This window comes from Saccopteryx bilineata, chromosome 4 (genome assembly GCF_036850765.1).
Source record: "Saccopteryx bilineata isolate mSacBil1 chromosome 4, mSacBil1_pri_phased_curated, whole genome shotgun sequence".
NCBI classification, from domain to species: Eukaryota; Metazoa; Chordata; class Mammalia; order Chiroptera; family Emballonuridae; genus Saccopteryx; species Saccopteryx bilineata.
The window spans coordinates 22,787,183-22,811,047 of NC_089493.1; the positions used below are offsets into that span (position 1 = coordinate 22,787,183).

The 23,865-nt window shown below is 40.1% G+C and overlaps 1 protein-coding gene and 1 non-coding gene across 14 annotated transcripts in view; one reads left to right on the forward strand and one right to left on the reverse strand.

The window, feature by feature from the left end:
• NRXN3 (neurexin 3) overlaps positions 1–23,865 on the reverse strand; it is a 1,648,091-nt gene that overhangs the window by 582,879 nt on the left and 1,041,347 nt on the right. The window lies entirely within an intron of this gene.
• Positions 11,157–11,232, forward strand: TRNAV-CAC (transfer RNA valine (anticodon CAC)). The gene has a single exon. It is a non-coding gene; the product is annotated as a tRNA-Val (tRNA).

Here is a 23,865-nt window from a genome sequence, read left to right on the forward strand (position 1 = left end):
CTACAGGAAATGACATTGGTGATTTAGTACAGAGCTTGCAGAATTTGGGAAGTTCTGCATAATTGCTAACAGTTTGATAAGTGTTATCACAAAAAGTGGTGATGCCTGAAGTTGACTAACAACAACAGTAATTATTATTAGGAATAGTGCTGAAAAAAAAATACCTACAAACAAGAACTTGAGAAATTTACTTCTCCTTGGGACAGCTCATAGTACTTTATGCAAGCAAATCCTTTCATTCTTCATAGCATTCCTTTAGGTAGGTGGAATATTCTGGGAGGGCTGTATGTGTGTGAAAGAGAGAGAATGGGAAAAACGGGAGGGACAGGAAGGGATATTAGAGACAGGTAGAGTTGAGAGAGAGAGAGAAGAAGAGAGGGAGAGAAAGAGAGAGAAGGGTAGGGTAGGGTATATCGACAAAAACCAATTCATTTAATATGAGGAGGCATGGTATTCACCCTTAAACAATCCTGAAATAAAGTTTGTCTTTCTCTTTTCCCAGATTTCAAATGCCCAGAACTAGGGAAATCTGAAAGAATCACCCTATAATTCAAAAAGAGAGGATAGCACTGCCAATCAGCTTCTTCAGCAAAGACTTAATTAAAATCCATTGTCTAGAGAAAATGCAGCAGGCTAGCATCATAGTTATCACCCATTGGTCTTCAGCCACCAGGTTTACTGCGCACCAATTTCAGTCTCTGAACCCTACCATATAACAGCGTATTAAAAATTATACTCATGCATTTAGTGATAATAACTGAATAGTAATAATTAATAATAATTTGTATTTTACTGTACATCAGGTACTATGATAAGTGACTATTTCATTTAACCCTGACAACAACTCACAATAGCTACAATTAGTCTCATTTTAGAAAGGAGATAATTGTAGATTAGAAAGGTTAAGTGACTTGACTAAGGTCACACAGTGATTAAATGGCAGGATTTGAGCCCAGTGTCTCTGGCTCTGGAAGTCACACTCTTCATCTGTAGCTTGTGCTGCCTGTGAAACACCTGGCATGTTAAGCAACCTGTATGTGTTAGCTATCATTAGCCAGTATCATTTCCTAGTGCTAGGATGAACCGGGTATTAGGTCTGGCGTTCCTCTTGAATGCTGAGAAAAATTCCTTTCCAGCAGTATAGAGGAAAAAAAAAAAAAAAAAGATTGAAACCAGGTGGTCTGGGTTCCTTCCTGATACGGTAACTTGGTGATCATTTTGGTACAATGAGTTTAAGACAGAAAAAAAGTTCCATTTCAAAATAGGGCCAGAAAAATCCAGAAAAGCTTCCAGAAAAAAAGAAATCATTGATTTGCTTCTTTAAATGGTTTGTTCTGAAAGGAGGAATGCCACTCTCTTTCAATGAGACAGGCTTTAACAGTATCCTTAGGGTGTGGGATGGGGGTTGGGGGAACTAATGAGTCGAAGTAAAACTGCCAAACAAAAGCAGGTGGAGAGAGTGAAAGAAGAGGTGGGGTCAAAGAGATAGGGATAAAGCAAGCAAACAAACAGTGCACCTCCAAAAGCTCTAGCATCTTTTCCACCCAATTCCTGCTCTGAAGCCTGCATTGCAAGACTCTCTTTCTCCCTACATAATTCTTTCTTTTCCTTTCAGCTGATTGTACATGAAGTTGTCAGAGGCCAGCGTGATAATGAACTTTGCCTGGGAGACTGGAATCTTGGATCCAAGGGTGAGGCAGCTTCCTCCCCGGGCCGCCTGTGTTCTCATCACCTGTTTGACACCACTTCAACGGAAGAGATCAAAGCTTCCCATGCAGCAGACAGACACACATAATATCTTCCCTTTCTTCTTCTTGAGCTCCTAAAGCAGAGTGAAAAGGTGAAATGTTCCTTTTCAAAGTAGAATTGCCTCTGAGAAGTCACCAAGGAGTCTCATTAAGTAACAGGCTTTGTAAATGAGCTGATTCTCCCCATTGCTTGAAACCAGTTGCTCTTTTTTTTTCTTCTTCTTCCTTTAAAAGACAACAGATTGCTGAAAGGGAGTTGCTGCTACACAGTCCTTAGAATCAACTAGGATTAACAAAATATCCCAGGGCATCACTACATGCCAGGCACTCCTGCTGTTATTATAACAGGGGAACCCATCCTGCTGATCTCAATTCAGAGAAGGGCCCAAGGCACTTTTGGAAGAGAGTCTTCAGATTGCGCCCAGGGTGTCATGGAAGATGCATATGGCTCTCAGACCTTCCTCTGCTTTGTGTCTATAGGAAGAGGGGTAACCAAGAAAAAAATTATTTGGACTATGGAATAGAACTGTTAAGGAATGGATTCATTTGTGTTATAATGTTCAATTCTTTCTTTAATTTTTATTTTTTAGTGAGAGGAGGGGAGGCAGAGACAGACTCCTGCATGTGCCCGACCAGGATCCACCTGGCAAGCCCACTAGGGGGCGATGCTTTGCCCATCTAGGGCCCATGCTCCATTGCAACTGGAGCCATTTTTAGCGCCTGAGGTTGAGGCTATGGAATCATCCCTAGTGCTCGAGTCCAATTCGCTCTAATTGAGCCAGGCTGCAGGAGAGGAGGAGAAGAAAGAGAGAGTGAGAGAAGTGAGAGAAGGAGGGGGAGGAGTGGAGAAACAGATGGGTGCTTCCCCTGTGTGCCCTGACCGGGACTCGAACCTGAGACATCCACATGCCAGGCCGACACTCTTCCACTGAGCCAATCAGCCAGGTCACGTTTAATTTTTTTAAATGATGTCATGCTGACCAAATAAAAGTAAGCCCATGAGCTAAAACTGGGAAGTTATGTGCTTAGCAAAACTCCACAATGTGTTTCAATGCTTTCGCCATCTATCAGGCTTGGTTAGCAATAAGTCCAGCCTTGCTCAAGGATCTCTCTCTCTCTACAACTATTTTCCATAAAAGTTTTTTTGAGTGAGAAAAGAGCTTCTTACTTCTATTAGATTTCAACTTCATGCTTTGAAGGCCATGTGGGTCTTTGAAAGCTTTTCCTGTGTCCCCTACGGAGCTGGTGACCACATCTAGCCCACTGACTTCTATGGCCTTGTCCCTCTAGAGCCAAGAGTAAAACACCTTCCTCCTGTGACAATGCAAACCTTACAGAAGCCTCGCCCACAGAAGAACAGGAACGTCCCGAGTGAAAAAAGCACTTTTTTTTTTTTTTTTTTTTTGCAAATACTAAACTTCTCAAAACTCACAGGCAATGGCCAGGAAAGAAGATCAAAGAGAATTTCAAGCTGACTTTACCCTGGACCTGGAGTTACCTCCCTTCTTTACCATCCAAGTCAGGCGACTGCGTCTCATCCCCAGGTCCGGTTGTATCTTTGTAGTGAGTCTCTCTGAGGGACCTCATTTTCTCTTCCTTTGGTCTGAGCTCCTCGGGGGACCTTCATTCAGGTCTTCACACAGCTCTCTAAGTGTCTGAACCCCATGGGTTCCACCGGAAATCAATGGATGAGTCTGGGAAACTCTTGTGGTGCATTCTGAGCCTTTTCATCACAGTTTAAAAAGTCCTCCAAGAGGTGTATGACAAAGAAGAGGCCCATCTTCCCAGAGCAGTGGGGAGGTGTGTTTCTGCTCTGCCAACTGATGGGAGTTGCGTTTCGCCAGCCCCTACTCCTCTACTGTCATGGGTTGGCCCTTCGTTGGGAAGTCTCATTCACTGCTGTGCGTGAAATTCCTGCATTATCTTACTTGTCTACTTCCCTCTGAAATCCTGTCAACTCTCTCCAAAATATGAATGTTCCATCCTTTTTCTCTTTGTCTACCCCGCTCTTAACATCTAATCTTCTTCCCATTAATCTTTACGGAAATCAGACACGCTAAGAGGAGATTCTCCTGCAGCTTAAATAAGTGGCATATGGGAGGAAACAGGACATCAATCACAAGATCACACACACACACACACACACATACACACACACACACAAATAAATAAGTAAATCAAAAGAGGGAGCCCTATTTTCCATGTAAACATCTCTGGTAATTAAAAAGAAAAATGACAGGAATGAATAGGGTGAAAAACAAACAAAAAGTAAATAGATTTCATATCTAAACCTGGTAAGTCAGAAATGTTGCCTCCTGAGGAGGATCCTCTATTAAGATCTTGGAAGATAAAGTCAATTTTTGCTTATTATGCATTAGTGTTATGCCGATTACCTCGTTTGAAGAGGTGGAATTGCAGGCACCTGCTTTACCGGCTCTATTGGGTGAGACCTTGATTAATACAGTGATATATACAACTGGACTAAAGAAATAGTTCTTATTTTGGTAGAAGGCATTAGTTATCCAGTGTTATAAATTCTAGACATAAGGATGTTGTCAGGTAGAAAAACTGAGAGTTAGGTACAAGGAACTTGACAATTTCTCACTTACATGATTTAACTTTACTTTGTTTTCCATTGTTTAGCATTTAAATATGTATTCTCCCCAAGGCTCAATCATCAATGACGTTGTTCCATATTCTCTCGTTTGATGAACCCATGTGAATCATCCCATAAACGTAACACTCACCATTTTTATTACTACTTCCCATACCCCCACCTTACCCCAAACTTATTGGGTGTTTCATACCTTAGTCAATGACATCACAATTTTTCCATTTACTCAGGCTCAAAACTGTCAAGTCATTCCTTCGAAGGCTCCCTTCTCTCTTCTAATCTAAACGGCACAACTATCTCAATGCTATCACTCACCTCAGGCCCTCCCTTCCCATTCCCAGAGACCTGTTCAGCCCCTCAATACCTCTTTGTCTGAACAAATACAAAAGCACACTGACACAAGTCTTAGTTGCCAGCTCTTTTTTTTTTTTTTTTTTTTTAGGACAGGTCCTGCTACATGGCTTCCCCAGAGAAACCTTCCTAATGTACAGCTCACATAATTTCACTTCTTTGCACAAAATCTTCCAGTGCCTACTCACTGCATACATACAAAAAGTTCCAGCTCTGCACTATGCGATACAAAACCCTCTGGGTTGTATGGTGTGGCTGAAATCCGGATGGAGAAATAAAATAGATACCACCGGAAAGGGAGAGAGACAGCAGACCATGATATCCTTGTGAGTGATGAAGCATTTGCATTTCACCTGAGGTCACTGAAGAAGTGTCTGGAGAGTTTACAGTGGGGCCAGAAATTGATCATATGTGGACATTAGAAAGGCCACTCGAGGGCTGGATTATTTCATAAGCATTGAAAAACACCACAGGCAAGGAAGGAGTAGGATGGGTGGTAAGTGGTGAAATATGAATTTAGTATATTTTTAATAAAAGCCAATAAACACACGTGTGCACATACACACACACAGACACTCCCAGAACTTGAAGCACTGTAATGCAGAATAATAAAGGTAAAAAAAAATTCCAAGTCTTTCAAGAGCCAAGGACATAAACCTGAAGAGCAATATAAATGCAAGTTAAAATATAAAAGCCGCTTATTTATGTAACCAAAACTTCTTTGGAGAAAACATATATATAATGTGAAAAAGAAGTGAGGAATGGATTCAATGAAAATGAAAAAGAACAAGGCTACCTGGCTTTGGGCTATTTCCATTTTAAAATGAAACTTGGAAAGTTAGAAGTAAAAAACTATCATTGAAGTGGAAAAAATAAGGTGATAATTTTCTGCCATGGAGAATATGTGAGAAGAACCTTGTTGGTCTTTTGATATAGAAAAAGACCTGCTGGGGAAGGTTCCACAGATGAAAGGGTTTGATTAGTTTGGGAAAGAGGACTTGTGAAGTGGGACACGAACAGATTGTTCTGTTACTGCCTCTGAGTATGGCAATAGATATTTCACTAATTGTTTGTAACCTCTTCTTCCTTTAGTGACATCTGATGCCAGAAGTGAGAAATAAAACTGCAGGACTTGGAAGCAAAATTTTTTCTTTTGGTCTACAAGCTGTAAGACTGCAAATTCATTCCTCCATCGGGAGTAATGATATTAGGTGGTAGGGGGTGGGGTTGTATACATGGAAAGTTGGAAGGGAAGAAGAAGAGATACAATGAAATAATATTACGGGGCATGTCTAGCTTGGGATTTAATTCCCTTTCCTTCATAGCACAGGCAATAGGATCAAATGCCTCCAGAGTTCAAGCAGGTAATGCAAGCTCATAACATAGGCTGGATTTAAGAATTCAAGAGTTCAAGCCTCTTCATATTTAACTGTTATTATTAGAACTGGCCATGGTGTTGCTTTGGTACTGCTGAAATGAGAGGAAATAGTGGGGACTGCAGCCACCCAAAGAATGTTTAAAACAACCATGCCTCAGCTCTAGCTAATTTTGGCTCCATGGGAATGCTGGCCCAATATTGCCATGTCTTCTGATTTGCCAAGAGTAGCTAATGAGTTTCATTTTTATTTGAAATGTCCCATTAAATATATGTATATATATATAATATAGATATAATATATATTATCTATATTATATATATAATATAGATATAATATATATTATATATATCTTATATCTATATATAATATAGATATTATATATATATATACATATCAAAAATATTGTTCAACCTTATGGCAGAAAGAGCAAAACTCACAGGAAAGCCCCATCGAGCTTTGCTTTAGATCAGCCACTGCCACTCAACTTGAGAGATTTGACTTGTTATCTTTCATTTTCTGAGACTTCCATTTCTTTTCAAAATGCCTGGCCTTTCAAAAAGGCTAGGGTGTGAGAAGAGAGAGAAACGTGTGTGTCAGGAAAGGCTGTTCAAAGGTTTGCAGACCACAGAGGACAGGTGAGATCTAGGCTGGATAAAGATGAGGCTGTATTTGACTAGATAGAAGAGGATGGGGTAGTTGTCCCAGGCACAGGGCATGTAAGAGCCTGGGTCAAAATTGGTACTACCACCATGAATATCAAACACTCTCACCAAGGGTATTTCATTTGGCTCCTTGAAACTACTCTCTACATGAGGGGAGGAGGCAGGTGAACAACTTTGGCACAAGAAAGAGGCCGGTCAGGCTGGATTAGAAATCTGAGCTTTCTAGGCCAAAATAACCCTGGGTGCAGCCAAACTGTCTCAGCCAGAAAAGAACGGAAGTCAGCCGGCTCCCTCTGCAATGCTGGCTATAGGATGCAGCCATGGGAATGTGCTACTTTGTGAAAAGTCTCCCTGATTATGCTTGCCTCCTGTAGGAAGAAAAGAATGAGGAAAATACATTAAAATTCACACAAACTAATGTGCAAACAAAATTGTTTGTTTGTTTGTTTTGCTCTTCTGGTTTCTGTGAAATGCTTCCTGAGGCAGAGCTATCACTTTCCCATAGGAAATGGCAACTTTATAAAAACCCAAGCTGACCTGCTACCTCTGCAGCATTGCTGGGCTAGTTAACAACATTATGCAGCTCCAGACGCTTATGCAGGTCCATTGCTCTACTCCTCCTCCTTCTTCTTCTCTCCCTCACTCCTTTTTTTTCCACCCTTTAAGAACAATTCATGAGCATTTCTGTATGATGGACACTGTGGAGTGAAGAAAAAGCACACACCCCAGATTCCTCACACATGAGCTGAAGAGGCAGAAATCTAAATGCCCAATGAGAAGTCAAAGGACAGAATCGGGAACACAACAGGTGCTAGAAATGCTTGTGATAAGAATGAAACTTCATCACAAATAATGATATTAGATTATCTTACAAGTTGGTTATGTGTCAGGCTCTCCAGGAAACATACGATATAAATCATCCCACTTAGTCGTCAAAATGGAGTTAAGATTTAGGCTTTTATTATTTACTGTTTTACTAATAAGGAATCTGAAGTTTAGAAAGGATGAATATCTTGACCAAGATTAACACAGGAACTCTATGATTCTCTTTTTTCTCTTCTCCTCTTCCTTATCTCTCTCATCTCTATCTCTATTTCTCTCTTCCTCTCCTCCCCTCTTTTCAACTCTCTACCTATCTCTGAGGATCCAATGCCATGAAACAGGCAAACCACATCTCATAGTGTAGAGCAACATCATCACTTCTTAATAAATGGTGGCTGTGATGCCTTGGGAACATCGGGAAGGTTTTCCAGGGCAGGCATTGCTTGAACTACAGATTGAAAGATGCTTAGGTCAAGTAACTGTGAGATATTTCATTTCACTTCATATTTATTAGGAACCCTGTGAGATAGGTGTCATTAGCCCTACCTTTCACACAAAGAAACCAAAGCTCAGCAAGTTTATCTAACTGGCCCAGGGCCAAAAAGAGCTAGCAAGCTGGAGGCTTGAGATCCAGATCCCAGTATCCCAACTCAAAGGCTAACGTCTTCCCACTATTATCTCTACCCCAATGGGTTTTAGACCCAATGGCTGAAACTCCTAATTCCTTAATAAAAGCAGAGTGAAAAGAAAATGGATACCAGCTTCCTGTTATCTTTATTCCGTAGAGCAGTGGTCCCCAACCCCCGGGCCGCGGACTGGTACCGGTCCACAGAGAAAGAATAAATAACTTACATTATTTCCGTTTTATTTATATTTAAGTCTGAACGATGTTTTATTTATTTATTTATTTATTTATTTATTTATTTATTTATTGCATTTTTTCTAAGCTGGAAACAGGGAGACAGTCAGACAGACTCCCGCATGCGCCCGACCGGGATTCACCCGGCATGCCCACCAGGGGGTGATGCTCTGCCCCTCTGGGGTGTCGCTCTGTTGCATCCAGAGCCATTCTAGCACATGAGGCAGGGGCCACAGAGCCATCCTCAGTGCCCGGGCCATCTTTGCTCCAATGGAGCCTCGGCTGCGGGAGGGGAAGAGAGAGACAGAGAGGAAGGAGAGGGGGAGGGGTGGAGAAGCAGATGGGCGCTTCTCCTGAATGCCCTGGCCGGGAATCGAACCCGGACTCCTGCACGCCAGGCCGACGCTCTACCACTGAGCCAACCGGCCAGGGCCCAATGTTTTATTTTTTAAAAATGACTAGATTCCCTCTGTTACATCCGTCTAAGACTCACTCTTGACGCTTGTCTCAGTCAAGTGATACATTTATCCATCCCACCCTAAAGGCCGGTCCGTGAAAATATTTTCTGACATTAAACCGGTCTGTGGCCCAAAAAAGGTTGGAGACCACTACCGAAAGTATACACTTTCCCCTGGAGAGCTGAAAAATACCTACACATGGGTAAAAATCATTGCCTATTCAGTAATGCTTCAAATATGTGTTTTCATCTTTTCAAGTAATTGAAATAATTATACGAAAGAAAGAAATAGGAAATAAACCTGGCTTAAAGTGTATTTGCAGGAAGGTCTTAATGAGCTCTTTGCTCAGTACATTTTGTTGCCTATAAAGGAAAGGTGTGAACAGAGTCAGTGCAGATATGCTAAGAATTAGTCCAACTTGCTCCCATCAATTATACTGACTTTTCTGACAAACCTCCACTGCTCGTGGGAAATTTTCTGACAGGATGCTAACAAATCTACCGAACCTTGTCAGCCCCCCAGTATGCCAAATTTGCAGCACTCAAGATAAATAACAGTTATTACACATTATGAGACTAGACTTGACTTCGCAGAATTTCCACAAGGCTCTGGCAAGTTCATGAGAGAAATGAGAGAAAAAAAACTTATTATTATTATTTTTGGTCTCCAGAATATAAAAGAAAATACTTGTCTTCCAAAAAACAAACAAACAAAAAACCCCCACCAAATTGAAAGGCAAACTGTTAGCTGCTGGGCCTATTTAAGATGCCAAGGGACATGGGATTGAGAGGCATCAGGCTGTAGTCGTGTGTTATCTGAACAATACAGTGTCATGTTGAAGACTGCGGTGAATGATACCACACCAGACAGGTTCTCTTAAAGAAACCCAAGTGCCTAGATGTTGGGAGTCGACCTGCCAATATCAAAGTTGATATGAGCAGGTTTACTTTTTAACCAAATCATTAAATTCCAGTTTCAGAAAGGAAATTCAACAGAAGCTAGAACCAAGCTCATTGCTCAAGGGTAAGAGTGATTAATGGATCCAAATGAACAAGTGGTTTTGTTTGGTGATATCCCTATATGATACACCATAGTTAATAATAGAGTTAATAATGGTGTGACTTCTTTGTGGATTTTTAAAAACTGAATTTATTGTGGTGACATTGGTTAGTAAAATTATATAGGTTTCAAGTGTGTAATTTTTTTCCCCAAAGTTAGAAGCAGGGAGGCAGTCAGACAGACTCCCGTATGCACCTGACCAGGATCCACCCAGCATGCCCACCAGGGGGTGATGCTCTGCCCATCTGGGGCATTGCTCCTTTGTGGCCAGAGCCATTCTAGCACCTGAGGTGGAGGCCACAGAGACGTCTTCAGTGGCCAGGTCAACTTTGCTCCAATGGAGCCTTGGCTGCGGGAGGGGAAGAGAGAGACAGAGAGAAAAGAGGGGGGAGGGGGGAGAAGCAGATGGGTGCTTCTCCTGTGTGCCCTGACTGGAAATCAAATACAGGACTTCCACATGCCAGGCTGATGCTCTACTGCTGAACCAACTGGCCAGGGCCATCACGTGTATAATTTTGTATAATACATCAGCTAACACTGCATTGTGTGCTCATTCCCCCCACCAATCAAGTCTTATTCCATCACCATTTCACCCTCCTTTACTAGCTTCTACTTCTCCCCACCTGCATTTCCAGCTGGCAAGCACCATGCCGTTGTCTGTATTTAAGCATCTTCATTAAAAGCCAAACTCAGAAGCCAGAGAACATGGGTTCAGATCTCTGCTATGCATGTGCAGTTTATAAAATTGTGATAATAACAGCACATGTCCATTGGGTTGTTTTAAGAATATCTTAAATTAATTGTGACAATGCATATAAAGCATTTAGTACCCTGTCCACCTCATTGTAAACTCTCAAAAAACAAACATACAAACAAGAAACAAGACTAGTAAATTTTATGTAGATCCCATTCTAGTTCCTACTCTGCTCAGGTGTTACATCCACAGGACCCTTCCCTTCCCCTCCGATACAGTTGAGCCTGCTGCTCATCTGCTCTGCTCTCAGATACCCTGGGTTACACCTTCATTACCACACTTAACAACTTGTGTTACGGACAATGTCATAATCTTCCTCTGGTAGATTATGAAACCCTTAAGGGTAAAGGATTTGAATTTCTAAATTGTATGCCATTGTATTATCTCCCAGATCAATGCAGTACCTAGTATATTAGAGGCTATTAAAAATGTATGTCAAATTAATGTATGGCCCTGGCCGGTTGGCTCAGTGGTAGAGTGTCGGCCTCACGTGCAGAAGTCCTGGGTTCGATTCCCGGCCAGGGCACACAGGAGAAGCACCCATCTGCTTCTAAACCCCTCCCCCTCTCCTTGCTCTCTGTCTCTCTCTTCCTCTCCCACAGCGAGGCTCCATTGGAGCAAAGATGGCCTGGGCGCTGGGGATGGCTCCTCGGCCTCTGCCCCAGGTGCTAGAGTGGCTCTGGTCACAACAGAGCGACGCCCCGGAGGGGCAGAGCATCGCCCCCTGGTGGGCGTGCCGGGTGGATCCTGGTCGGGCGCATGCGGGAGTCTGTCTGACTGTCTCTCCCCATTTCCGGCTTCAGAAAAATACAGAAAAAAAAATTAATGTATGAATACACTGTCTCATTTTGTTAATTTGAAACATAGAAAATACTACTGCCTCCACTTTGGAATGAAAGGGCAGATGAATAAATTGTTAATTGTGTCATATTAATGCCGACTAAAATTCTTCTGGATTTTGTACCTCTTAATAAAATTATGGGAGAGAAAAGCTCTTAAGTTCCAATACATCAATAGTATACTCCCCAGTGGTGGATGTGAGGATGTCATGATCCATTGTAAAACAGTGTCCACTGTTACTGTCTCAGTAGAGAAAGCACAGTAATGAATGAAACACAAGTTCCTTCTTAGAAAATTCTCCTCTGCAGGCAGATGCTGAAAAAGGACATGCATTTGGCAGGTCTCCGCTGAATCACCTGAAGAAACTGAGCGATGTTGCCCTCCGATTTCTTGGCTCATACTTCCTAGTAACCTCATGAGGAGACTGGAAGAGGAAAACAACACGCTAAGAGGAAATTTCATTAGAAAGAACCATGAAGCAAAATTGCAACTCTTGCTCACCTGGAGGTAACAGCCTTCACTCCAGCTTTAGGTCTAAGATAGAGTAAGAAAACACTGCCAATGGAATCCAGAGGGCAAACAATTATAACACCCCATAGGGTTGCAACTATTCATCTAAATGATCTTGAACATTCAACAAAAGCAGGTGGAAAGTAAACAGGTATTCCTCTAGGCTCAGAAGCATGCCCCGTTCAGCCAGTGTTCCTGCAGCTTGGCCTGGCACATTTCTCTAGTTGATTTTTTATAATTTGGGTTTTCCTTCTCCATGGGATATAGAAATCAGATCAGTTAAAAGCCTAATTAATCTCTGTGGTCAGACAGACCTGGGCTTGAATCACTGCATGTGTTACCATGGACATATGATAAGACACCTTTTAGCCTTGTTTTCTCATCTGGTAAATAGGCGGTAATACGTTATCTACCTCATAAGGTTATTATAAACACTGGACGTTAAATGTGAACATAAAACATATGAAGGTTTCTAGAATAAGAAATCCTCAAGAAATGTTACCTTTTTTTGTTGCTGTTGTTTCTGTTTTCATTACTATAGCTTTGATCTTATTGACCTTAAACATAATTCTCTTTCTGATAAGACCAAGGTATATATTAGTCTTAACTCATTCTAGAAGTAAAATTGGCTCTCTGATGTTGGTCTTTCTTCAGTTTTACTAGGTTATTTTTGTCTTGTCCCATCTCAGAATGGTCTTTCAAGTTTGCCCATGTGACATCACCCACCGTAAGAATATCATTCTGATAAAAAGCATGTGTTTTTACTATAGGTTCTCTGGGATTTGTGTCATCTCTCCAAGAAAATTCAAATGTGATCTAAACTAGAGTCTGTGGATTTTGTAAAGATAAATATACAGAGAGGAAGGACACACACACACACACTTTTAAATCGTGTTGCATGGACCCAGTTGGGGGAACAAGATTTGACTTTTGGATCTCCCACCTGCATGGTAGGGGTATAATGAAAATGCCTGTCAAGGAAAGTAATGTGTTTAATATTGCACCAGGCTTACACATCAGCAAAGATTTCTGTGCATTGCCAATAATTCCATCACCTGCCCCATATTACATTGCTCTGTGTTTTATCTGTGGTAGGATAGTATCAATATGTCAAGCATGAGGAAAAGGATGTTTCATGATATTGATGTAGGAAAAGCACAATGACAAGCACATAAAAAGGGCAGCCAAAGATGACAGAAAATTGTCAGAGGAAAAGGCCATGATCTCTCACTGGTGTGCATTGAGTTGATTCTTTTCTCAGCAAGGGTCCCAAGACTGTCAAGGCTGCCTGTGGCCTTGATCATGCATTTCAAAGAAGATAAAGCAACACTGCTTTAAAAAAAATACAAAACAAAGAAAAGCCTTCCAGCAGCCCCTGGGTCCCTGCGATGTAAACAATAGGTGAAGGTTTTAGGGAGCCCATGGGAATCAAATCAGAGTGCTGCAGGGTGAACTGGGGAGCAATTCCCCAGAGAGCCCGATTTTACAAGGTCCCATGGAGGGAACTGTCTTTGAGATCTCAAGCATAATTGGAGGGAAGAGGGTGGACTTTTTTTATAGAGGAGGAATTTGTATATAGAGGAGAAAATAGGTGATGTTCACTCTAGATGTATACCATTTTTATGGAAGCAAATTAGAAAAGAAGATGTAGAGGTCATTTTCTTTAATTCTTCCTCTTAAGTGTTCCATTTTTGGCTTTATTACCTCTTCTCTACATTTGTCTAATAGCCTCTTCCTTCTTTATGTCATTCTGTATAATCAATGGCTCCCTATTGCCTTCTGAAAAAAAAATATGCTTCAGCTTCCCTACCCAGCATTCAAGGCCCCAAACTATCTTCTCATTGTTCTTTTTTATGTATGACATAGTTAGAATGAAATTACATAACTGCTTCCCCCACAACTTCTTACCTCTGCTGTTACTCCCATTACTTAGAATGTCTTCCTTGTGTGTCGTCACGTACATAAGTACTTCTTATCCACCAAAGGAGAGAGCAAATAGAATTTTATCCATGAAGCCTTCTCTGATTACTTTCGATCCAAAGATTCCTTGACTCTGAAATGTCCTGACATTTGATTAATATCGGATTGATTTGCTTTCATTTTATTATAGTTATTCACATGTAAGTACTAGACAGCAAGCTCCTTGAGGGTGAGGTCTGAAACATTAGTGCTGGGTCAGAAACTGAGCCTGGCACAGAACGGCCCTCAGTAGATATTTGCTGAATGAATTCTGGTGTGCATTTGTGTCCACTACAGTGTCCTGTACAGTGCATATTGTAGGCATTAAATAAGTAGTCACTGAAGGAATGGGTAGATGGAGCTAGGGCAGTCCCTAAGATGCTGAGAATAGCTTTATAAATTAAAATAAGCATAGAAAAGAATGAGAGGAGGGGGGGGCATGGAACAAAGGAATTTCCAACAGGCAAACTACTTCCAATAGTTTTATTCTTTCAGAAAATGTGACTAGAAATAAAATAAAAAAATTCTAAATGACAAGTGACTATTCTTCTGAATAGCTATGCTGTTATATTTCTAACTCTCTTTTCATTCAAGGTCTCTGATACAGAGCAGGTAGGTGATAGGCCACATTTCTAGAAGCTGCTTCCAAAATGTATTTGCCCTGGATTCGCTTAGCTGCACTTCTAAGCAATCTGACACTAGTGGTAGCTTGGCGTCTAGAAGAGACTGGGTTGGAGATAAGGTAGTTCTTGGTGAAGCTAATATCTCACAGCCATTTTCAGCAGGGGCCCAAATAACAGTGAGAAATGCTAGTTACAATATTCTTTCTCTGGGGTTACTGCTGAGGGCTACTACGGAGAAAAAAAAATCACCTAGTTCTCCCAATTATACATAAATATTAGAAACACAGCATGAGCAATCCTTTCACTCAGTGTTTGGAAAACATGTCTGGGAAGCAGCTGCATCAGAAGCCCTTGTGGCACTTGTTTAAAAATGCAGATCCTTGGCCTCAGTCCAGACCTACTGATTCGCAATGGCGCAATACTTCTCTAAGAAAGAAAATAAGATATATTACTAATATCTATCTATCATTTATTTCATACATTTCTTGGCCTTGCAACATAAGAGGCTTTCAATTACTGATATCCAGTACATTTAATAATTTATTTTCACGTTCTCCTTCTTTCCTAGGCCACAGACCCAAACATGTAACTTTCACTGCCCGAGTGCCTTGTGTCCTGCATGAAAGAATACGTCAATATGTGCATATGAAGGAATAGATGGGCAACGGTCAGATGTATAAATAAATAAATCGGCGATTAATGTTATTTGATATGTAACTAATCTAAGTATTTATATACCTCGTATGTCTACAACCCTGACTGACTTGATAATTCAGAAGGCTAAGTAAAATGAAAATTTGCAAAATGAAAATGTGAGAAGTCTTGCTTAAACATTATTAAAATTTTCAAGATGGTGACAACACAGCGTTAAACTCAGCCCAGGCCCCTTCTAAATGCAGGGCCCTATGTGGCTGCACATGTCTGTACAACTACAAATCTGACGTTGTCTACAATATATATAACATTCTTTTTATTCCATCTTTCCTCCCATCCTTACAGTATCTATTTTCCTGACTTGTTCGTATTCTGACGCTACTATATCACACTTGAGTTAATCAAAATATTTCTTGATCAAAAACAGATCCTTCTAGCACATGACTTATTTTCAAAGAGCATTCCCATATACACTGTTACATTGAATCATTACTGTGTCCCCATGAGGCTAGCATCATTGTTACCTTCATTTTACAGGAAAGTGAAGTTCAGAGTTGCAGGGACCTGCAGCAGACAACAAAACCCTAAGAGGCAGAATAGGGATGTTAATCCCGTATACAACCTTCCCCTCCTTGAGCCAAACCTCGCATTGTTTCCTTCATACTGCATTTGACCCCTTGTCCTAAACTCCTCCAGGGTATCAAAGTACAGTTTATCTCTTTGCTCCCCCCCCCTTAATGTGTGGCCCGTAATAGGTGCTCAATAAAGGTATGTGAGAGAAGGTATTCTTCTGTGGAATGAATGAACGAGGGAAGGCCCAGAGTCCATAGTGATCTTCAATAAAAGAGAAAGGGGCAAGAACCAGCAGCATTCTTCTCATGGGGTGTCATCCCACCCTGCAGCCCTCCCCTATGCCCTGCTTCGCTAAGCATATCTGCTTCCCAGGTTTCCACCACTCCCCTCTGACCGTCTTCAAAGGTGTTCTTTATTTGTCTCTAATGTTACCCTCCCTGTTTTCTTTAACAATCAATTGAAAACTTGCAAATCTCACTACAGTTTAGCTATTAAGCTCCCATAGTACTCTCAGTAGGACCTGGACAAGCCCTGATCCTTTTGTAAAAACAGGGGCTTCCTCTTATCCCATGGTTGGTTCATTATTATTCCCCTTTCCTTCTTCTGCATTCCTCCACTGCAATAAAATGTTGAGAGGAAAGTTCATTTTAATTAATTTTTCAAGCTTCCTCCCAAATTCAACAAAACATTACAAGAAAGAAAAAAAAAATAACAACACCCTTGTGACACTACACAGTATAATTAGCATGCAGTGATTTTTTTAAATATATGTACATGTTGGCAGGCAGTAACATTTTTTTTAGATGAAATCTCAGTTCATGTTATTTTATGATATACAGATCTAACGCACTTTAATAAGAAGGGACCCCCAGGCAAAGAGGTAAGTGTAATTTCTTCACTCTGGGGAATGGTTAATATACGGTTTAATGGTCTCACAAATTATACGGGCTAATGGAAAACAGAGACTTTTAATATATTTTTAAAGTTCTCTTCAAGCTAAAATATTGAGAGTTTGTGTATTAAGAAAAAATTAAAGTCATAGGGGATAACAACAGCAAATAATGAATCATACACACGTACATACATACATACATACATATATACATGCACACATAAATATACTATATAGGTATTTATATATTTAATGCCCAGGAATAAATCATGGAGTGTTCTCTTGTGTGGATTTGTGGGGATATGGAAGTAAGTTCAAGAGTATGCATGTGGTATCTGGATTTGAAACTAATTTGGAATGTCGACATCTCAGGTTTATAAATATATTTCATTTTTCACAGATTCAGCCAGATTTTCTTTTTCCCTTTTTCTCATGGCATTGTAAGCAGATATCAATAAAGTGTAATTATTCTCTTGCTGGGCCATATGTGCAGTAAATTTCCAGATAACCAAATTCTATTACTGTTGGAAATTTCAGAGGGAACATTATTTTAGCAAAGCTGGTATCTGGAGTTTTCAAATAGTAATTAGATATGATAATTCTCTACAGAATAAAAAAGAATAAAGAATTTAACATTTTTTTTCTGACTAGAAATGAGGTAAATAAATTCCACATGATCTTAGGTCATTTTTTAATGTTTATTTTTTTTGATTTAAGAGAGAGAGAGAGAGAGGGGAAGAGAGAGAAAGAGAGAGAGTTCTTATATGTGCCCTGACCTGGAACCTCTGTGCTTCAGGACAACACTCTAACCAACTGAGCTATCTGACTGAGGATAGGTCATTCTTTTTTTTTTTAATCAAAGGGTATTTTGTTTAACAGGGAAATCTAGTGATTTTGATTATAACCTTTCCTTACAGACATTCATGATAGTTTTAGACTTCCACGCCAAATCACTTTGCCTCAATTATTCTTCAGTAAGATAAGAGCCAATCATCTCTGGACTAAAGATCCACTATGTGTCTTTCCTTGTCTTTTGATTCCTGTGTGCCACCCCCTCCCCTCACCACCAACACACACCATTATTTTTCTACGGAGAAACTTCTCCACTGAAACACAAGTGGCATTGACAGTGTTCTAATCATGAAAAGTGAAAACGGGTGACTGGATGACAGGTGTCAGGTACAAGAAGAACAGAAAAGAATGAGAACTGCTTGGTGAAAAGGATCATATACAGACATATAGGGAAGTTTGGTTGAGCATGAGAACACCTTCTTTTAAAACACGAAGAGGGATGTCCTCAAATCTCAGAATCCTGTTTTTGCTGAACACCCCACCTCATGCACTCTCAGGGGCTTGGGAGCAACAGTCATTATAATTGTACAGGAAGAATCAGGGGAGGTAACTTTGTTGGTCCAAACCTCGCAGCAAGCAAAAGAAAAATAAAGGCTTCCTGACACCTTCATTCCGTTATTTTCCTCTTATTATTATCCTCCGTGGTGACATAGTATTTATTAGCTACCCACAAGTAGGTTTTTTTCCCCTCCCTTTCCACACAGATATAGGTATGTGATCTTTCACGTTGCATAAGAAATGACCTAAAAAGTCAAATATAAATCAAGCTCTCATAAATCAAATACTAAAGAGAAAAAATGCAGGAAAGAGAGAGAAGAAAGAAGTGGGAATTAGTACAGTTTGCATTTTTTTAAAACATGTTTATTATGTTTTCAAAAATAAATAGTGTTTTTAGAATCACTAAAAATGCTATTTAAATGCACTTGAGAAACTTACAAGGAACTCTGCATAAAATAAAGTAAAAATAACTCATGAATATAAATAAGCACCCAATTCCTTAGCAATGTGAGAACCACAAATAAAATTTAAAAGGTGTGTGTACTACAAGACTTCACAGAACCTTTAATTTGTTAATATGCACTGTGAATGTCTGAGGGCAGGAACAGTACTAAAAAGCTTTTTAATATGTATTTACCATTTAATATCTTCTTGGTTTTTATTCCCAAGGAAAAATACCATAGGGCTGGTTTTTAAGGAAATATATTTTGGGAAACACCAATCTAATGATATTTTTATTTTTTCTACTGATTTGAGGTAAGGGGGAGAGAGCGAGAAAGAGAAGTATCAACACATTTCACTTAGTTGCTCCATTTTAGCTGTGTACTCATTGATGGCCTCTCATACGTGCACTGACCAGGGGTTGAACCTGTGACCTCTTGTACACCGGGTAGACACTTTATCCACTGAGCCACCTAGCCAGGGCATAATGATAATTTTCCTTAAGTGAGACTACCAATATATTATTTGCTATTAGTGTATCTGATGCTAGGCTGAAGGTGCAATGCAGGTCCAGTGAATGTGATTTTGTGTATCTTTTTTTTTATCAGAGCAAACATCCCTTAGGTACCAAACTGAAAAGTTTCTATTCACTTCCAGAGCTATAAGGGTTATCTCCTTTATAACCAAAAGAGCATTGTTCAAAAGAAATATTTACATGTTTCACAAATCTTTCCTCTCAAAATTATTTATTCCTTCATGTCAAATAGCAGCAGGCTTAGACACTGTCCCAGGTTCGATTCTGGATCAGGGTACACAGGAGAAGCGCCCACCTGCTTCTTCACCCTTCCCCCTCTCCTTGTTCTCTATCTCCCTCTTCCCCTCCTGACACCAAAGGCTCCATTGGAGCAAAGTTGGTCTGGGCACTGAGGATGGCTCCATAGCCTCACCTCAGGTGCTAGAATGGCTCCAGTTGCAATGAAGCAATGCCACAGATGGGCAGAGCATCACCCCTTGGTGGGCATGTTGGGTGGATCCAGGTCTGGTGCATCATACAGGAGTCTGTCTGACTGCCTCCCGGCTTCTAACTTCAGAAAAATACAAAAAAAAAAAAAAAAGAAAGAAAGAAAGAAAAAATAAAAAGAAAAGAAAAAGAAATGTACAATTATTTTATTAACCATGTAATCCCTAAAAAGTGAGTGAAAAATAAAAAGATTAAAAAATTAAAAAATAAACATGAAACCAAACAAATCTAAACATGGATATACATTTGAAAAGAACACCCCTTAATTGTTATTCTCTATTATTTTTCTAGGATCAACATAGGAGTTGTCTTTAGAATTTATATGGAAAATATTGTCAAATTTAAATATAATCATTTTTTATTAAAAGTTTCTAGTCAACAGACATACACCACAGAGTAGAGACCACTGGACCACTCCCATTTTTGCAAAAACCAAAGTTATGCCAAGGATTTCCAGGATAGACCATGGCCAACTTTCTAAATGTCAACTGAACTAACTGGAATCCACTACAATCTCTTAGGAGCTACTACTGAATCAGACTACCTTCCCTATGTTAAAGTCCTGTTGACCTGTCCAGTAAGAAGAGGAGTCTATGAAGAGAGATCTTGCTAGTGTGTTTAGAAGAATTCCCAGCTCTCTCCCACTATACCCTGAGCTTTATGTATATTTTCATATTCAGTACTTGGCACATTATTCACTCTCACCACATATTTGTTGGAGGCAATGAATGTAGAAAGTGTAGAGAGCCAGGGATAAAAAAATAAAAACAAAACAAAACAAAAAAACCATCCAGAACAATAGTCTTCATGTAGAGAATGAGCCAGCGAGGAAAAAAAAAAATCATCCAGAATAATGGTCTTAGAAGTCAATTCTCTAATGAGATTTCAAGGCAATAAAGATTGTTAGGATTGCTATAAGGACTTATTGGTTAGTAAGATTGACCTGTTTTTTCAGAGAAATTTAACAGAAGTTATGTGACAGAATATTCATGAGGATTAATGAGCTCATTTTGGGAAAGTACTTTGAGATCCCTGGAGGAAACATGAAAAGATTTTAAGTAGTTTATGTTTAATGAATCACTACCCCAGCTATCTAAATAGAACTCAGTCTCAACTGTTACAGTATTTATTTTGCTGTATATTAAATGTGGATCCATGTACGACAACCATTATACATAGGACATTATGTCATAGGTTCAGATTTTATACTCTGTACATAATGGAGTTCTATAAGAAAGCTTTAGGTTAGCAGAAACTTGTATCCTGCTCTTGGCTTGTGTATCTACAGGATGCTAATGGCGAAAATACCTTCCTGACCATCATAGGTAATCATTTTATTCCCTGAAGCATGAGATCTGATTACCTTTATCTGTACCTCACACACATGCAGTTATTGGCTCTGTCATCCTAACTGAAAGAAATTCCAATGTGGCACCTGTGATTTAAAGAATTTCTCCAACTAAAAATCAGATGTCACTGAAAATGAGCAACCTGTAAGAGAACTCTATAGAGAGATGCACTCTAAGTTGATATTGAGAAGTTCAACAGCCAAGATGTATGAAGTACTTTTCTATAACATTCAAAAGTGGAAAAGAAAATCTATTCGGGACTGTGTAAGAAGGAAGCCTCTTTTTAATACAATCTCGAGATAGTAGATACCTATATATCAACTCATTCATTCAACACTGTGTGCCTTAATGATGATCCTAACATATTTTTAAAAAGAAAAACCTGATTAAAGAGGTGGGGATGAACAGAGAAGAAGGAAATATATGAAAAAAAAGAAGCAATTACAGGCCCTGGCCGGTTGTCTCAGCAGTAGAGTGTTGGCCCAGCATGTGGAAGTCCCTGGTTCAATTCCCGGTCAGGGCACATAGAAGAAGCACTCATCTGTTTCTCTACCCTTCCCCTTCTCCTTCCTCTCTGTCTCTCTCTTCCCCTCCTGCAGCCAAGACTCCACTGGAGCAAAGTTGGCCCAGGTGCTGAGGATGGTTCCATGGCCTCTGCCACAGGCGCTAGAGTAGCTCGGGTCACAGTGGAGCAGCGCCCCAGATGGGCAGAGCATTACCCCCTGGTGGTTATGCTGGGTGGATCCAAAAAAAGCAAAAAAGCAATTGCAGGTTCCATAGGACACAGAGCTGACCAATTCCCCTAGTCAGATGGATACAGTCTTAAATCCAATTTCTTTTTATTTTTTTTAAGATTTTATTTATTGGTGTTTAGAGTGAGGAGAGAGAGAGAAAAGGAGGGAAGGAAGAGAAGCATCAATTCACTGTTGTTTCTCGTATGTGCACTGACCAGGAAAGCCCAGGGTTTCGAACGCGCGACCTCCGCATTCCAGGTCGATGCCTTATCCGCTGCACCACCACAGATCAGGCATCCAGATTCTAACAATAGGTTTTCTCTTGCCTTGTGAAATGAGCCAAATTACCTAGGCTTTCGGAGCTTCAGTTTTCATCTCACAGCATCTTAACTACTTTGAATGTTTCTTCTATTCCCAATTACCTCCCTATGTGTACATGTTCTCCTCTGAAACCAGTAAAGAAGTAGCTTAATAATATTTTAATGACAGGTATATATATTTTTCTTTTTTATATCCATGACAGAATCTCAATTTCCTCTCTTATCACTCCCCCAACCACCACCCTACCACAACCAGTTTAACATTTTCTTTCCAAAGACATGGCCATTTTAATTGTCCCAATTTCAGGGCACTAAACATAAAACAAAACCTTATTCGTTTATGTTTTAAATGTGTTTTATCTGTTCAAATCAAGATATGCTTCTAAGACAAGCTAAATTGCTGCTGATAAATGACAAAACTGAGAAGATATTATTCTCGTTGGTAACTTAGCAGAGAAGTCAGAAAATATTGACTATTTAATCATTGAATGCTTTCTACTCTTATCTCTCAGATCTGAGCTACACACTGCCAGCTGTAGTCCTTAGTCTGAGGAAAGCATGTCTAGGGAAACAAATTAGCATCACCATCCTCCATCTAGCTGACTGATGAGCAGCACACTTTCTATTGAAACAGTGGGACACTTTTATACCAAAGTTGAGTATTAAATGGGGGTGGAATGGAGGATAGAGATGGTATTTCATTTTCCTCAATTACCATCTGAACCATCTTTGCCACCCATCATTATGACACTAATAAGCACCCACATTGGCTCTGGCTGAAACCTATGAGAAACAAATACTAAAATACTATTTTAGCCTTTTACATTTGAAAATTAATCAGATTAAGAGAATAATGGCTTCTGGTCTATTCATATTCCCAAGGTCATTTTTAAAGACCTCTCTTAGCCTCAGGATAAAATTTGACCTCCCCCAGTGAGATGAAAATGTGATAAGCAAAGTCATAGTCAAGAGAACCCAATGGCATGATCCAGGGTATCAAATTGTTAGTTTTTGCTTTTGAATATCCTGCTTTGCAATAAACTCTACTTGTGTGACTGTGGAATTAAAAAAAAAAAAGGCTTAGATGTCATTAGCCAGGAATGATTCAAGAATATTTTCAAATGCAAATCAGATGCCTTGCATAAACATCTTTCCCTACAATGGCTCAAGATAGTTTATCAAGCACTCTTAAAATCTTTTTTTATGTTAAGGAAAGACTAAAAGGCAGGGCAACTATTGCTCTCCCCATTTTACAGGTGAGTAAAGTGAGGCTCAGAAATGTTGAACAACAGTAGCTGATTGCATTACTAATAAGTGTCCTGGCCCTTTTGATAACCTAACCCCCTGAATCAAAGGAGAGGCCTCTCTTGACTTCAGCACCCTGCCTGCACCTGTCCAGAGAAAGTGAGCAGCAGAGGAGGGAATCACAAGGACGCTCACTCCAGAAAATGAATTAATTAGAACAATGATTCACCAAATAAGAAGCCCTCCCTCATGGAGAACCAGGAGCAGCGAATTTTCAACAAAATGGGCTGTTTCTGCTGCCATGGAAGATTTAAAATATAAACAGGACCAGACAACAATAACCAAAGCTGGTGGTGTCAACATGCGGCCCTTGCTTTTTTGTGGCTAATTCGCAAGTGTGGAAGGTAAACTCATGTCTCACTTACTCTATAGGGAACATAATGGCCACTGCTTTAAGCTTCCTCCCCAATCCTCAGTCAGCGATGGGTGAGATGCCATGCTAGAATTCTTGGCCAGCAACCCCTGTGGCTTTAAAGAGAAAGGCAGGTCCATCAGGTCACTCAGCCTTCATCAAGGGCAGAGACATGTCAATGGTTTGGTTATATGAGGTGGCAATGCCCACTCCAAACGTTCTTCTCACACCAGGCT